The sequence below is a fragment of the Lithobates pipiens genome, unplaced genomic scaffold, assembly GCF_037356315.1.
Source record: "Lithobates pipiens isolate NorthernLeopardFrog02 unplaced genomic scaffold, aLitPip1_a1.2 Scaffold_10, whole genome shotgun sequence".
Taxonomy (NCBI): domain Eukaryota; kingdom Metazoa; phylum Chordata; class Amphibia; order Anura; family Ranidae; genus Lithobates; species Lithobates pipiens.
In genome coordinates, this window is record NW_027507686.1 from 237,156,328 (window position 1) to 237,174,241 (window position 17,914).

Sequence of the window (17,914 nt, forward strand, 5' to 3'; positions counted from 1 at the left end):
TATGTTTATCTATATCTATCTATCTATCTATCTATCTATCTATCTATCTATCTATCTATATATATATATATATATATAGAGAGAGAGAGAGAGAGATACAGTGGGACCTTGGTTAAGTGGTTAACGAGCTTTTTGAAAGACAAGCAACTTTAAAAAAAAAAAAAATTAAATCCTGACTTGGTGTATGAGTGTTGTCTCGCAAAAAGAGCAGAATTGAAGCTAAAGTGTGTGCAGTACCGCATTTGGCCAGAGGTGCGGGGGCGAGAAGAGGGACCCGAGAAGAGGAGGATCCGGGCTGCTCTGTACAAAACCAACTACGACATAGGAAGCAATCATAACATGTTTGTTATTTTTATAGAAAAAAAAAAAATGAGACTTTACAATCACTTTAAAAGCAACATTTTAAAACAAAAGCAGTAATAATAATATTAATAAAAAAATATAAATAACAATAACGATAAGAGTGATGAAAAAAGACCAAGTAGTCCATGGAGTCTGCCCCCTTTTTTATTTATTTACAGTATATATGTTTTGGGTTTTCTTTTTCTTTTTTTTTTCTTTCTTTTTTTGTCTGAATATAGATCTGTGATTTCCCAAAGCATATTTGAATTCATTTACTGTTGACTGACTCACTAACTCTGATGGAAGTCTATTCTAAGCATCGACTTCTCTTTTGGTGAAATAATACTTTCTAAGTATTCGTTTTCAATTTTCGTTCTGAGAATATTCAAAACTAATAAGAATAATACAAATAAATTAATTATAAATATAAAATAATAAATAATAATACTATAATCAAATATAATACAAATAATAACAACAACAACAATATGCACTAATAATAATAACAATAATAACAATACAGTGGAACCTCGGATTGCGAGTAACGCGATTTACGTGCATTTCACAATACGAGCTGTTTAAAAATAAATAAAATCCTGACTCGGTTTGTGAGCGTTGTCTCACAAGACGAGCAGGATTCAAGCCTCTGGGGTGTGCAGTACCGCATTTGGCCAAAGGTGCGGGGGCACCGGTGACGCTTATACCGCGTACACACGACTGGACTTTTCTACGGACTAGGTCCGAGAGGTCTTCCCGATGGATTTTCAGTGGAGATCCGACGGACTTTCCGAACGAACGGACTTGGCTACACACAAGCACACCAAAGTCAGACGGATTCGAACGTGATGACGTATGACTGGAGACTAGAATAAGGAAGTTTATAGCCAGTAGCCAATAGCTGCCCTAGCGTCGTTTTTCGTCCATCAAACTAGCATACAGACGACCGGATTTTTCGACCGGACTCGCATCCATCGGAAAGATTTGAAACGTGTTTTATTTCTAGGTCCGTCTGTCTTTTGGGAAAAAAAAGTCTGCTAAAGCCCACACACGATTGTTATATTTCGAATTCATTCCATCGGACTTAGTCCGTTGAAAAGTCCGGTCATGTGTACGCCTCATTAGAGACACTTGGAGCCGCTCGGAGACACAGGGAGCAGCTCGGAAACACTCGGAAACACCCAGTTCCCGAGTGTCTCTGAGTGTATCCGAGTGATCACTAAACATTTTCAAGTGTCTCTGGTGCCCCCTCTGCCCACATGCAGTACTGCATAAACTAGCAGTGACACTGGAACTCAATTATCTGAGTTTCCATTGATTCCTATAGGGAAACTCACTTTTATATATGAGTGCTTTTTATTACAAGAATTCTTCTAGAACAGATTATGCTCATAATTCAAGGTACTACTGTAATACAATGCACTAAAAAATAATAATAATAAAATATTAATAATAAAATAATATGCACTAATAATAATAATAATAATAATAATAACAACAATGCAATGCACTAATATAATAATAATGATAATAATAATAATAATAATAATAATAATAATAATAATAATAATAATAATAACAATAACAATAATAATAATAATGCAATGCACTAAAATAATAATAATAATAATAATAATAACAATAATAATAATAATAATAATAATAATAATAATAACAATATTAATAATACAATGCACTAATATAATAATAGTAACAATAATAATAATAATAATAATAATAATAATAATAATAATAATAATAATAATATGTTATACAAATAATACAATAGTAACTGCTGAAATACAATCAACATTAATAAAGCAATCACATTCCACCAGTGTAGTCAAGCCAGGTTTGCAGTCATGCTGTATGTGAACAAGGCTTCATTCTAATTAGCAGACACAAATATTGTGGATAACTCAATATTAAAGTGCAAAGACAGGACCTAAATATTCCATTCTCTAATGAGAAGCTGGCCAATTTGTGATCTCTGCGTTTACATACCACAATCTGTACAAGGCTAATTAATCTTACCAGAGGCCAATCTCTAAATTAAACAATATCATCCATTATTCAATCTGTTGCCAATTACTTCATCATGATAAACCCAAATTATCTCTGGCCTTTTTTTTTATTTATTTTTTCATTCTGTCTTTAAAAAGTAATGCATCGGTGTACATGTATTTTGTGTCAACAGCTTTGTGTTTTATCTCGGTGTACGGGAGCCGAGGTCTTTGTGCAATGACTATGGTATCATAACTGATAAACACATACACATGGCATACTAAAAACATTGGGGTTGATTTACTAAAGGCAAATAGACTGCGCACTTTGTGATGGAATCTTCACTTAGCTTAGCGAATAAGGTGAAGCTCGGTTGACTTAACGGTTTATATAATATTTTTAATTTTTCTTTGCATGTGATTAGATATTCTTTGCAAATGAATGCCAGGTTGCAAACCAATGTGTTTAGCAGCATAGGCTGCTCCAATACGGCCACCCCTAGCACATCATTCATAGGGCACTTTGGGTCACTGGTGAGAGTGTGGGTGGGGGACATGACAATTCTTTTCGAACTGGACAGTTTATATAGTGGAGGGATGTGTGATGCTATCGAGTGAAGTGATTGTACAAAGAGATTTTGTAACCAACATATATCACCTGTTTGTGGGGGGTCTTGAAACGCGTAGACCCATATTTGTATATGAGTGGTTTGTACTTGGAGTGAGAAAATATAAGTAATGCCGCGTACACACGGTCGAACTGTATGACGTACTTAGTCCGTCATACAATCCGACGGACAATCCGGCGTACTTTCCACTGAACGGACTTGACCACACACGGATACACAAACAGTCCGACGAAAGCTTGCGCGATGACGTGTACAGCACATACGACGGGACTAGAAATAGGAAGTCCAAGACACAGCAAAGCCCTGTAAATCCTTTCTGGGCATGTGCCATTCTTAGTCCGTCGGACTAGCATACTGACGATCGTATTGTCCGCTGAAACCAAAGTACGACGGAAAGATTTTTGGAAAAACCAAAATTCTTAGTACTCCGGACTGCACGCTGAAAAAGTCCGCTGAAGCCAACACACGAGCGGATTGTACGCTGAAATGTGTTTCAACGGACTAAGTACGTCATACAGTTCGACCGTGAAAGCATTAGCTTTCACCAGTGGTTCTCAACCTCAGTCCTTAAGTACCCCCAACAGGCCATGTTTGCAGGTTTTCCTTTATCTTGCACAGGGGCATTAAATCAGAGTCAATGGCTTGGTATTTTGGACAGCTACAGTATCTCACAAAAGTGAGTACACCCCTCACATTTTTGTAGATATTTTCTTCTATCTTTTCATGTGACAACACTGAAGAAATTACACTTTGGTACAATGTAAAGTAGTGAGTGTACAGCTTGTATAACAGTGTCAATTTGTTTTCCCCTCAAAATAACTCAACACACAGCCATTAATGTCTAAACTGCTGGCAACAAAGGTGAGTACAACCCTAAGTGAAAATGTCCAAATTGGGCCCAAAGTGTCAATATTTTTTGTGCCCATCATTATTTTCCAACACTGCCTTAACCCTCTTGGGCATGGAGTTCTCCAGAGCTTCACAGGTTGCCACTGGAGTCCTCTTCCACTCCTCCATGATGACATCACGGAGATGGTGGATGTTAGAGACCTTGCACTCCTCCACCTTCCGTTTGAGGATGCTCAGTAGGGTTTAGGTCTGGAGACATGCTAATCAGCCAATCACAAGGCAGCAACTCAATTCATTTAGGCATCTAGACGTCGTGAAGACAACTTGCTGAAGTTCAAACTGATCAGAATGGGGGAGAAAGGGGATTTAAGTGACTTTGAATGTGGCATGGTTGTTAGTGCCAGACTGGCTGGTCTGAGTATTTCAAAAACTGCTGATCTACTGGGATTTTCATGCACAACCATCTCTCAGGTTTGCAGAGAATGGTCCAAAAAAGAGAAAATATCAAGTGAGTGGCAGTTGTGTGGATGAAAATGCCTTGTTGATGTCAGAGGTCAGAGGAGAATGGGCAGACTGGTTCCAGATGATAGAAAGGCAACAGTAACTCAAGCAACCACTCATTACATCCAAGGTATGCAGAATACCATCTCTGAACACACAACACATCTAGCCTTGAAGCAGATGGGCTACAGCAACAGAAGATCACACCGGGTGCCACTCCTGCCAGCTAAGAACAGGAAACTGAGGCTACACATTAGCAGAGACTCACCAAAATTGGACAATAGAAGATTGGAAAAACGTCTGGTCTGATGAGTCTCGATTTCGTATTCCTGTTCGTTACATTCACTAACAGCCAAATTTGAAAGGAAATTCCAATACCTATCATTTAATTAGTAATAGTAATGTTATTATTAATCAGATTTTCCAATTTTCGGTTTTTCGAATTTTCCATTTTTCAAATTTACGAATTTACGAATTCACAAATTAGTTAAATGGTTATTTGTTAATTCGGATATTTCCGAATGAATGAATTTGTCGAAATTTGGTTAAAAAAACAAATTCAGAACGAAACGAATTGCACATGTCTAAATTTGACACGTTTCGGGAGACTTTCTCAACGCTGAGGTCCAACCAAACCATATGGTCCAATGATGGGACGCATCACTGATGCATCTATTACATGCCTGCTGGTTTTTATTTTATTTTTATTTTTTTCTTGTCAAATTTGTTTATTGAATTTTAACAGTTAGTATACATAAGTACCTATGGTGGCAGCAAAACAAAAGATCACATATATGGTAATAATATTGAGTTGTAGTTCCAACATAAACTAAAAGTAGTTTAAACTAAAACTATTTTAGCATGGATCTAACTGCTCAAAATATTACGTCATACAGTGGCGTCGCTAGGGGATGGCTTTTGGGGCTATAGCCCTGAATCTGTGGCCCATAGCCCCGAGTCTCTGCAGGGGTTCCCAAGGGGAGGGGAGGCTCCCTGGGAACCCTGATTTTAAGGGGGAGGCTCTGTGGGAACCCTGATTTTAAGGGGGAAGCTCTCTGGGAACCCTAATGTAAGGGGGGCTTTCTGGGGACCCTGATGCAAGGGGGAGGCTTTCTGGGGACCCTGTTGTAAAGGGGTAGCTCTCTAGGGACCCTGATGTGAGGGGGGCTCTCTGGGGACCCTGATGTAAGGGGGGCTCTGTGGGGACCCTGATTTTAAGGGGGAGGCTCTCTGGGGACCCTAATGTAAGGGGTGCTCTCTGGAGACCCTGATGCAAGGGGGAGGCTCTCTGGGGACTCTGATGTAAGGAGGAGGCTCTCTGGGGACCCTGATGCAAGGGGGAGGCTCCCTGGGGACCCTGATTTTAAGAGGGAGGCTCTCTGGGGACCCTGATTTTAAGGGGGAGGCTCTCTGGATACACTAATGTAAGGGGGGCTCTCTGGGGACCCTCATGCAAGGGGGAGGCTCTCTGGGGACTCTGATGTAAGGAGGAGGCTCTCTGGGGACCCTGATGTAAGGTGGGGGCTCTCTGGGGGCCCTGATGTAAGGGGGGCTCTCTGGGGACCCTGATGTAAGGGGGGGGGGGGCTCTCTGGGGGCCCTGATTTTAAGGGGGAGGCTCTCTGGGGACCCTAATTTAAGGGGGGCTCTCTGGAGACCCTGATGCAAGGGGGAGGCTTTCTTGGGACTCTGATGTTAGTAGGAGGCTCTCTGGGGACCCTGATGTAAGGGGGAGGCTCTCTGGAGACCCTAATGTAAGGGGGACTCTCTGGGGACCCTGATCCAAGGGGGAGGCTCTCTGGGGACTCTGATGTAAGGAGGAGGCTCTCTGGGGACCCTGATGTAAAGGGGGGGCTCTCTGGGGACCCTGATGCAAGGGGGAGGCTCTCTGGGGACCCTGGTGTAAGGGGGGCTCTCTGGGGACCCTGATTTTAAGGGGGAGGCTCTCTGGGGACCCTAATGTAAGGGGGGCTTTCTGGGGACACAGATGAAAGGGGGAGGCTCTCTGGGCACTGTGATGTAAGGAGGAGGCTCTCTGGGGACCCTGATGTAAAGGGGGGGCTCTCTTGGGATCCTGATGTAAGGGGCTCTCTGGGAACATTGATTTTAAGGGGGGCTCTCTGGGAACCCTAATGTAAGGGAGGCCCTGTACATACGAATGGACTTTCCGATGGAAAATCTGCGATCGGATCTTATTGTTGGAAAATCCGATCATGTGTGGGCTTCATCTGACTTTTTTTTTGTCGGAATTTCTGACACACAAAGTTTAAATTCCGATCGTGTGTAGACAATTCTGATGGACAATGTGCCACGCATGCTCAGAATAAATTATGAGACGAAAGCTATTGGCTACTGCCCTCTTTATAGTCCCGTCGTACGTGTTCTACGTCACTGCGTTCTGAACGATCGGATTTTCCGACAACTTTGTGCGACCGCGTGTATGCAAGACAAGTTTGGGCCAAAATCCGTCGGGAAAAAAAATCAGACAGATTTTGTTGTCGGAATGTCCGACCGTGTGTACAGGGTATAATGCTTTGGAAAATACTAAATATATCATGAAATGCATTTTCATCGCATTGCTTTGCAGTGATACTGTATTTTGCGTCCTATATCCATACCTATTTCTGTAACCGACAAAGCTTATAATTGCATCTAACAGAAATGGAAAGTCAATGTAAACACATTATAAATGCTTTAAAATGCATCCAGCACCATCTGTAATGTGGTCGGTTTGACAAATGCATTGCGGTGGGTTAAGAAGGATGCTGAGAGAGCCAAAGCATGTCCTCTAATTTGAAATGCATGTGACCAGCATAGAAATTCCGCCAAACAGTAGAATCAAGCATGCACTGGAATGTTTTACACGCTCTCCAAAAATACAGAAGAGAGCAAATCGAATTCATCTGGGGCAGTTTCTTGATGGTCTGTATGTTCGGATGGATATTTTTGGTGTTACTTTATCACAGCACAATTTTGCTTCGGTATAAGATAATGGGGGACATTTACTACAACTAGTGTACACAGAATCTGGTGCAGCTCTGCATGGTAGCCAATCAGCTTCCAGGCTTAAAGTGGAGTTCCACCCCAAAAAAAATAAAATGTCATTAATGTGCATGAAAAAAAATTTTTGGGGGAAAAAATTATATTTTTTACTTACCTTTTTATGTCTGTTGCTATGTGCTCCCTCGTAGTCTGCCTCCTTCAGCACCTGGGCTCCTGACTCACTTTCCTCTGCGCAGGAGGGGAGATCACCTCTCCCCCCTCCCTCTTGGCAATCATCTGGGATTACGCGGCCAGTCACGGCACACAGCGCGGCTCGCGCGTGCGCAGTGGGTGCCCGGCTGTGAAGCCACATCTGGGCGCCCACAGTTAAAATGCCGGCACCGCCGAGTGAAGGGGGGGTGAGAGGGGATGTGATCCCCCGCAGCGCTGGACCCTGGGACAGGTAAGTGTCCGATTATTAAAAGTCAGCAGCTGCAGTATTTGTAGCTGCTGACTTTAATTATTTTTTTTTTTTTTTAAGCGGAACTCCTTCTTTCTGAGATTTGTTGTTTACAAGTTAAAAACTGTTTTTCTTTTACTAGAAAATTACTTTTCCCACAAACATTATACATTTTTTTCTAACACCCTAGAGAATAAAATGGTGGTCATTGGCATACTTTCTGTCACACCGTATTTGTGCAGCGGTCTTATAAGCGCACTTTTTTTTTGGGAAAAAATACACTTTTTTTAAATAAAAAAAAAAAGACAACAATAAAGTTCGCACATTTTTTTTATGTTACGCTGAGTAAATTGATACCCAGCATGTGACGCTTTAAAATTGTGCCTGTTTGTGGAATGGCGACAAACTTTTACAATTAAAAATCTCCATAGGCGACGTTTAAAAAATACTACAGGTTGCATGTTTTGAGTTACAGTGGAGGTCTAGGGCTAGAATTATTGCTCTCGCTCTAATGATCGCTGCCATACCTCACATGTGTGGTTTGAACAACGTTTTCATATGCGGGTGCTACTCACGTAAGCGTTCGCTTCTGCACGCAAGCTTTTAATAGAAAAAAAGAAAAAAGCATGACAGGACCTCTTAAATATGAGATCTGAGGTTAAAAAGACATCACATCTCATATTTACACTAAAATGCAAAAAAAAATATTAAAAAAATTGTCATTTAAAATAATTATTTAAAAAAAAAGTCTCTTTAAGAGCTATGGGCGGAAGTGACGTTTTGACGTTGCTTCCGCCCTGCATTGTTATGGAGACGGGTGGGGGCCATCTTCCCCTCACTCATCTCCATACCCAGCAAGGGTGAAGATCCGATCACATCTGCCTCTGTCGACTGCTCCGGTAAGCGGCGGAGGGCACCGGAGTGCGATGGGAGGGGGCACCTCTCCCGACGCCGATAAAAGTGATCTCACGGCGAATCCGTCGCAGAGGCCACTTTTATCTTAAACTGGACCACTTACTGAAGAAGAGGATACCTGGGTTATGGTAGTTAGCTGCTGCCATAACAATGATACTCCTCTTCAAAGTACCGACGCATAATGATGGTGGGCGGTCCGGAAGTGGTTAGCCACTTACAGACTGGAAGAATTTCCCAGGCCCTTTTTTGCGATACGGCATTGCATGACTTTAACTGACAACTGCGCGGTTTCCCACAAATAGAGCTTTATTTTATGGTATTTGATCACCTCTGCGGTTTTTATTTTTTGTGCTTTAAACAAAAAAAGAGCGACAATTTAGAAAAAACACACATTATTTTTTACTTTTTGCTATAATAAATATCCCCCATAAATATATAAAAAATTATTTTTTTTGCCCCTCAGTTTAGGCCAATACGTATTCTTCTACATATTTTTTTTACAATAAGCGTACATTGATTGGTTTGCACAAAAGGTATAGCATCTACAAAATAGGTTTATGGCATTTTTATTAATATTTTTTTTTACTAGTAATGGTGGCGATCAGCATTTTTTATCACGACTGCACCATTATTGCAGACACAGCAGACAATTTTGACACATTTTTGGGACCATTGGCATTAATACAGCGATCAATGCTATAAAATTGCATTGATTACTGTAAAAATGTCACTGGCAGTGAATGGGTTAGCCACTAGGGGGCGAGTGAGGGGTTAAGTGTGTCCTGGGGGAGTGTTTCTAACTGTCTGAGGGATGGGCTTGCAGTGACATGACATTGAACGCTGCTCCCGGTGACAGGGAGCAGAGAACAGTGTCCTGTCACAAGACAGAACGGGGAGATGCTGTTTACATCAACATCTCCCTGTTCTTCAGCTTCGTGACACGATCGCGGGTATCCCAGCGGCGATCGAGTCTGCAGGTCCTGCGGGCACGGTCACGGAGCTCGCGGCAGGCGCGCGCACGGCGGGAATTTTAAAGTAACGTACGGGTATGTTACTTTGCCCAGCCATGCCATTCTGCCGACGTATATATGCTGACAGCGGTCGGCAAGTGGTTAACCATGGCAAGGTGAAGGCACAAAGTAATAAAAGGCATAGTAAATAATAACACTATTTGTGAAGTTTATTCCTTTTCAAATCTCATTTTTCAGAAAGATGAAGAAAAGATTTCAGACTTTACCCAAACAGGAAACAGAACCAACACACATACGCCAGACTCCAGTTATTCTTCCCCGGGGATGATTTAAAGCCCGGGCAAGGGCAATATGACTTTGTAGCATATTACGGAACAGTATTAATATTAAATGAAGAAAACAAATCACTACACTACGGTTCGGCTATTGTTTTTGTTGAAAAGAATTGCTCTGATAATGTGCACCATTAAGCTGCTGGGTAAAATAAATAAAATACATTTTGAATACTGATGCAGGGAAATGTTAACCGATTCCCATTAGAAAAAGGATGTCATCTCCCCCTCCAGGTTACGAGCAAGACATCAACATGTAAATGTGATGAAAGTCACATAATCCTCGACGCAATATTGGGAAAGGATTCTATCACCGTGATAATGTAACATGCCAGTCAGTATTAACAACATAGGGCGATATAAAGTACATGTGTTTATAGTTTAAAAGTACTAAACCTATAATAGGACTAAAATGGTGGTGCCTACACAAACGTTTTAATGTCTTCCATAAAGCCACTGGAAGTTTACTGTCTGAGGTTTGGCCCTACCACTTACTGGCCTTACTATTGTCCCATCAGTTATGGAGTCCCGGAGCAAAAAGAAAGAAAAAGAAATTATCAGAGGGACAGCATGACAGAGATGGACAGCAGGACAGGCAGTCAGGGGGCATAAGTCATCAGAGTCCTTTAAGGCAGGTGGGGGTGGCCAAGGGCTGGGAGGGGTCTCGGGAAGTTTAGGGGGGAGGAGTGAGCAGTGGGCAGCCAGTCGGGAGAAGAAAGCAAAAGGAGAAGCTTTGCGGTGTTCTATTGAGGCTGTCATGGCAGCCTGGCAGTGGTGGGTCTTTGGTAGACATGGGCGCCGTCAATAAATTCGTTTTGTTCTGTTCCGTTACGGTTCGTATTAAAATTAATTCGTACTTCGTATTTTGTGTCCAAAATTCCATTTAGTTTCGTACGAAATACGAATTGTCATTAGGTTCGTTAACTTGTACGAACCTCAATATGACAGTCGATCCTGATGGAGGTTTGGTTTTTATCCGAAATACGAAATTCCGTTGAAGAATTTCCTATCCGAAAAACTAATTTTCGTTAGATGAGGGGCTCCCACCATCCCTGTGCTGTGCTGACTTCCTCCTTCGGATTCGTAAACAAAAGTACGTATTTCGTACAGAATTCGGACGCATGGCAATTCGTATTTCGGATTCTCCCGAACGTACGAATTTAGGGAAATTCGTACGAATTTGAGATTCGTACGAAACAAATCGCACATGTCTAGTCTTTGGAGTAGGAGAAAAGTCTGGAAGAAAAATGGTTGGGACCCTTCTGTGGTATGGGGTTCTCAGGTACATTCCAGTTAACGAGGGGTTTAACTAGAAATGGTAAAATGTAGGTCACTGCGGATGATGAGTATTGTCTCCGAGTCGGTGTTTTTCAACTGGAGGCCTAAGTTGGAAAGAACTTTGTCGCAGTGACCAAGGTATGTGTTGTTGCCCTCCAAGACCACCAAGGGTTTAGATAAAAATTTTGGCTGATAGTTATGTTAAATATATTATTTATTTGAAGTTACGTAGTTGTTAAATAAAAGGCTGTTAAGGCCATTTTACTCCAAAACCCTTGTCACGTCTTTTATCAGGTAATTTGGGGGGCTGGAGGTTAGGGTTTTAACAGGTTGGGGATAGGCTGGAGGTTATCTGTCCTTCACATGTCATGACTTCAGGCCCACAGCCTGATGGTTAAACCCGCCTTTTTAAACCAGGATGCCCAGGCAGCCTGGGGTGCCTTGACGTTTCTTCCGGGGTGCCTTGGCAAATTGCTTAAAAATTGTCCAAAAAAATTGTGTAGAAGCTGGCATGTGGCTGAAGGCTGCATTTTTAGTTAAACTTAGTCATAGGTTTTCATTGTGCACCATGACCACCTTCTAGCTGCCGGCATCCTAATAACCAATGCCATCATCAGTTGAAAGGGACAATGTCAGTCACCTGCATAGCATCCAAGTTTGGATCTCCCCTGCCCCTCTCTATCAGGGTTGGGATCACATTAGCTGAGTGATGGAGAAAAACTGAGGGAGAAGAGAAACATTGGAATACTAGTCTGTACCAGTATGCAAAAGTGTATTTGCTTTGGAAGAATAAATCACCACCAACGTTGGGTGTCCTACTTGGACTTGTGGATGTTGCTGCATTATGTAAAACTATTAGAATAGCTTTTACATTTTAGACTGGGGTTCCTCCAAGCTGTCCATCATTTTTAAAGGGTGCCTCGATATTCTCTATAATTTTTAAAGGGTGCCTTGACTGAAAAAAGTTTGAAAAACACTGGGTCAGACAATGGAAGCCAAAGAGAGTTGCCAGAGCTTCAACTTCAGAGCTGAGGGCTTTAATCCTATTGCCAACATTATAAACGATGTACAGGTTAGTCAGCAATAGGAAAGTTAGGGGAGAGAAGAATACTTATCTCTGCTTCCTCCTGCACCACCAAATTCTGCTATGATCAACAGGAATCACCAGTGAAAGACTATGTAGAAGTCAACCCTTTCTGGTGGTTTTGACTTTCTGAGCTCCCCATGGCACTCACTGGTTCCTCCTGATGACCCCATGCATCTCTACAGAGCATTGTAGTGACCAGAGGTCAGCAAGAGGAATCACTGAGCACTTTCGGGGGTCATAGTAGACCACTGCTACCAAAAGGTTGGTTTCCAATCAGATTTTAGTAGTTGATTTATCTTGATCAGAGCAACATGTTGGTGGCACAAGTGTCAAGAGAGGTAAGCATGTCCTTTCATCTTTAAAAGGAAACTTTTTATATGGACTATCAAATTACTGACAGAGTTGTTTCAAATTGATTGTGGGTGTAGCCATTGTCAGTGACAGGTAAGACAGTCAGATTTTTTTTCACCACTTTGGTAGCTGGGTATCAGTGCAATTACATTTTTAATTATCAATATACGACAGAATAGGTTTTGGTGCACAGCAGCGTAAAACTAATTTTTATAGCATAAATAGAAGACCGATGCATGTTAGTTACATGTAATGTTTTAGCCCTTGTACACACGGTCGGAGATTCCGACAACCAAATCCGTCCGAAACTGTTGCATACACATGGTCGGACAAAGTTGTCGGAAAATCCGACGTGATGACGTTATTTCGTTACAACGGGACTACGTTCACGCTAGTAGCCAATAGCTTTGGTGTAGGAATTTGATCTGAGCATGCGTGGCACTTTGTCCGATCGGAATTCTCTACATATGATCGGAGTATGTCCGATCAGAGCATTTTGTCTGAAAATTTTACCAACAAGTTGGAAAATTTGGTCCGTCGGATACTCCGACGGAAACAGTCCGATGTAGACCACACACAGTCAGAATATCCGACAAAACGGTCCAATCAGACACATTCCGTCGGAATCTCCGACCGTGTGTACACGGGCTTAGAAGCTAGGCTTCCCCTATTCATATGCTAATGAACTGGTTGGGGTGGTTTGTGAGCTCAGGACAGGAAGTGATGCTACAGGAAGTAGAGGGAAGGAAAAAAGGATTTGGACACAGCCATGTGCTGAGGACACAAAGGAACTGGTAGTTCTGGAGGACTCTGAGAAACAAGGAGCCGTCTGGAAGAAGATACAATCATCAGGAAAAAATAAAAAGTTAAGTAGCTGTTTAGGGTAATCGCATACATTGTCCATGCTCATTTGCTAAGGAGGATTATATATCTTGTGCATGTGTATATTACATGCATATTTTGTGATATTTTACTGCAAAGAATTTAGTAAAACGTGTACATAACAAGGCTCCCGAAAAAGCAATATAACACCTTATGGTATCATCAGCATAACACAAATATATAAACTCTGTAAATAGGAGCCAAATGCCCAGTTTGACCCCCCCCAACACCAACCCTCGGTGAGACTCAGTTAAAGAGTTTAATGAAAATCTGTTTCATGCATTGGGAATGTCCAATATCTTCTAAGACCATAGACCATAAATACTGCCATGCCATGTGTAGAGAGCAGCAGTGGAGAGATTGGTAAGTCTGCATTGAGGCTATAATTATATTTAACAACATAATAAGGAGGCAGTGTTTTCTATAGCGTGAGTTATAAGTGGAATTTGTGGCTTAGAAGTGACATGCCAGCTTAATAGGCTTCTGGGGGACTCAACTGGGTTGATGTTCTTACAACAGTTTCTGATCCTTTTCCTGCCAACTCTAGGAATCTTTTTCCCCATCCTTGGATGACCCCATTCTTCTTGTTTTCCATTACAAAAATCTAAGACTTAGCTAGAAAGCACCAAACCCGTTTTTCTACTTACTGGTTACTTAGTAGTAGCACAGTCATAACCCAATATATAAGAGAATGACTTCAGTTCATCACTGAAAGATGAGTAAGGTATTTTGGAAAGCAAATGGACCTTCTAAAAACATTGAATTTGAATAATACTGTTGAATTTAAATACTCCAACACCATATCTTGTCATGTTTTATTACGCTCTTAAAAAATGTTCCTTACCTAGTGGGATCAGTTGGAGTCTTCTGTATCTGGTAATGTTTCATACAATTTATGTATCAGCTCCTGAAAACAGACAAAATAAGAATTTACAGTTTCTGCACTCAATAAATTACAAAATAAGCATAAACTTGGCTAATTTATGGACACTAATGTACAAGAAAAGTGAAAGTGTAACATTCCAGCCCATAAAATTCCAGTATTAAACTCATGTGTCCATAGTACCGCTCTCAGGTCCTATGCCATATCCACTCCAGGATACCATGGGGATCCATTACTTGACAGATGTAAAGCTTCATGAAGCTAAGTCATATATATTAAAATGTTCTATTTAATCCAGCAGGGAAGTTCCACCCAAGACATGTGTTTACCCCCAAGTACAGAGCACTACCCTCAAATCATCCTTCAGTACTAAAATACCCCCCAATCCCCTCATTCCCACAGTACAGCATTATCTGGAAAATACCCCTCCTTGGTACAGAGCTCACCAATAAATTCCCCCACCCTGGTAGAAAGCTTTCCTCCCAACCCCCCCCCCCCCCCCCACACACACACACACTATAGAGCTTTACCCCAAAATCATCCCCAAGTACAAAGTACAGAGATTTACCCCCAAATCATCCCCAAATATAGAGCTTTACCCCCAAATCATCCCCAAGTATAGAGATTTACTCCCAAATCATCCCCAAATATAGAGCTTTACCCCCAAATCATCCCCAAGTATAATTTACTCCCAAATCATCCCCAAGTACAGAGCTTTACCCCCAAATCATCTCCAAGTATAGAGATTTACTCCCAAATCATGCCCCAAGTACAGAGCTTTACCCCCAAATCATCCCCAAGTATAGAGATTTACTCCCAAATCATGCCCCAAGTACAGAGATTTACCCTCAAATCATCTCCAAGTATAGAGCTTTACCCCCAAATCATCCCCAAGTACAGAGCTTTACCCCAAATCATCCCCAAGTGTAGAGCTTTACCCCCAAATTATCCCCAAGTACAGAGCTTTACCCCTAAATCATCCCCAAGTATAGAGCTTTACCCCCAAATCATCCCCAAGTATTGAGCTTTACTCCCAAATCATCCCCCAAGTACAGAGCTTTACCCCAAAATCATCCCCAAGTATAGAGCTTTACCCCCAAATTATCCCCCAAGTATAGAGCTTTACCCCCAAATCATCCCCAAGTATAGCGGTTTACTCTCAAATCATCCCCCCAGTACAGAGCTTTACCACCAAATCATCCCCCAAGTACAGAGCTTTACCCCCAAATCATCCCCAAGTATTGAGGTTTACTCCCAAATCATCCCAAAGTATTTAGGTTTACTCCCAAATCATCCCCAAGTACAGAGCTTTACCCCCAATCATCCCCAAGTATTTAGCTTTACCCCCAAATCATCCCCAAGTATTTAGGTTTACTCCCAAATCATCCCCCAAGTACAGAACTTTACCCCCAAATCATCCCCGAGTATAGAGCTTTACTCCCAAATCATCCCCCAAGTACAGAACTTTACCCCCAAATCATCCCCAAGTACAAAGTACAGAGCTTTACCCCCAAATCATCCCCAAGTATAGAGCTTTACCACCAAAACATCCCAAGTACAGAGCCCCCCCCCCGCCCCCAACCATGCAGAGTTCTCTCCCCCAGTTAGCACCCCCCCCCCCCCCCCCACACACACACACCAGTACAGAAGGAAGCCCACAGAGGTTGCATGCAGGTAACTGTACCAGTATGGGCATACTCAGGATCAGCAAGGAGAGGGCGAATGACTGAGGAAGAGGAGGGACACTCATGGGTTGCCCGGTCCCAGCAGGTGGAGCAATTATCTCCTATCCTCACTAGAGTTGCTAACTGATCAGTAGGATGCTTAGTAGCTCCAGATAAGGGGTCAGTGCCCGAGGCACCGGTACTAAGTGCTGTTGCGTTCCTGCTGAAAAAAAAAGCCCTGTTTCTCATTGTAGTCCACTAGACTCAACAAACTTGTTAGAGTCTTAGGCCGCGTACACACGCGCGGACTGTTCGCCCAACCTTGTTCGGCAAACAGTTTGTCAAACAGTCCGCTCAAAATTTGCATGAGCGGACTTGCCCACACACGAGCGGACTGTTTGACGAACAAGGTTGGGCAAACAGTTCGCTCAACTTTTGAAATGAACGGACTCGCCCACGTAAGGAGGAGGCAAATCCGCCCATTTCGAGCGCGTGTACAGGTAGGCGGGGCCCGCGAAGGAGACGTCGCGGGCTCCGCCGCCTGGAATGGGCTTAAAGGGGAACCCCAACGCCGAAAAAAATCGGCGTGGGGGTCCCCCCAAGTCCACACCAGACCCTTGTCCGAGCACGCTACCCGGCCGGCCAGGAAAGGGGGGCGAGCGAGCGCGCCCCCCCTCCTGAGCCGTACCAGGCCGCGTGCCCTCAACATGGGGGGGTGCCTTGGGGAAGGGGGGGGCCGCGCGGCCCCCCCACCCCAAAGCACCTTGTCCCCATGTTGATGAGGACAAGGGCCTCTTCCCGACAACCCTGGCCGTTGGTTGTCGGGGTCTGCGGGCGGGGGGCTTATCGGAATCCGGGAGCCCCCTTTAAGAAGGGGGCCCCCGGATACCGGCCCCCCACCCTATGTGAATGAGTATGGGGTACAATGTACCCCTACCCATTCACCTGTGAAATAAAGTACAAATAAAAACACAACACAGGGGGAAAAAATATTTTATTGCACAGCCGGGGGTCTTCCGTCTTCGGGGGTCTTCTCGCCGGACTCCTCCGCTATGTGTGTGTAGCTCTTTTGCCAGCGGAGGAGTCCGGCTTTCTTCCTCCCCGCCGCCGGCCTCTTCTCCCGACTTCGGGGGTCTTGTCCCCCTCTTCGGTTCTTCTGCCGGGCCACCGCGCCTGGTCCGGTGGCCCGGTCTTCTGTCGCCGTCTTCCGTTCTTCTGTCGCCGCCTTCGGTTCTTCTGCCGGGCCACCGCGCCTTCTTGTAGCTCTTTTACAGGCGGTGGCCCGGTCTTCTGTCGCCGTCGCCGCCTTCCGTTCGTGTTCTTCTTCTTGTTCTTCTCCAGGCGATGTTGACACGTCGCTCCCTCCAGCCGGAATGCCAGAGCCGCCCTGCGCTGTGACTTATATAGTGACAATGGGGCGGGGTCACATGGTATATGTCACATGGGTTGATGTCACATGGTGACCCCGCCCCCTTACGATGTCATAGTCCCCATGTGACATCAACCCATGTGACCAACCCATGTGACATATACCATGTGACCCCGCCCCATTGTCACTATATAAGTGACCGCACAGCGCGTCCCCGGCATTCCGGCCGGAGAGCTCGTCGAGTCAACATCTCCAGGAGAAGAACAAGAAGAAGAACACGAACGGAAGGCGGCGACGGCGACAGAAGACCGGGCCACCGCCTGTAAAAGAGCTACAAGAAGGCGCGGTGGCCCGGCAGAAGAACCGAAGAGGGGGACAAGACCCCCGAAGTCGGGAGAAGAGGCCGGCGGCGGGGAGGAA

General features: G+C 43.6%; 1 protein-coding gene across 5 annotated transcripts in view; it reads right to left on the reverse strand.

The window, feature by feature from the left end:
- Positions 1 to 17,914, reverse strand: part of LRRC4C (leucine rich repeat containing 4C) — a 1,242,711-nt gene that overhangs the window by 210,395 nt on the left and 1,014,402 nt on the right. For all 5 annotated transcript variants that reach the window (XM_077463200.1, XM_077463207.1, XM_077463214.1 and 2 more), the window contains one exon: positions 14,423 to 14,485. The gene's annotated coding sequence lies outside the window, so the exon portion shown is untranslated. The remainder of the gene's footprint in view (positions 1 to 14,422; positions 14,486 to 17,914) is intronic.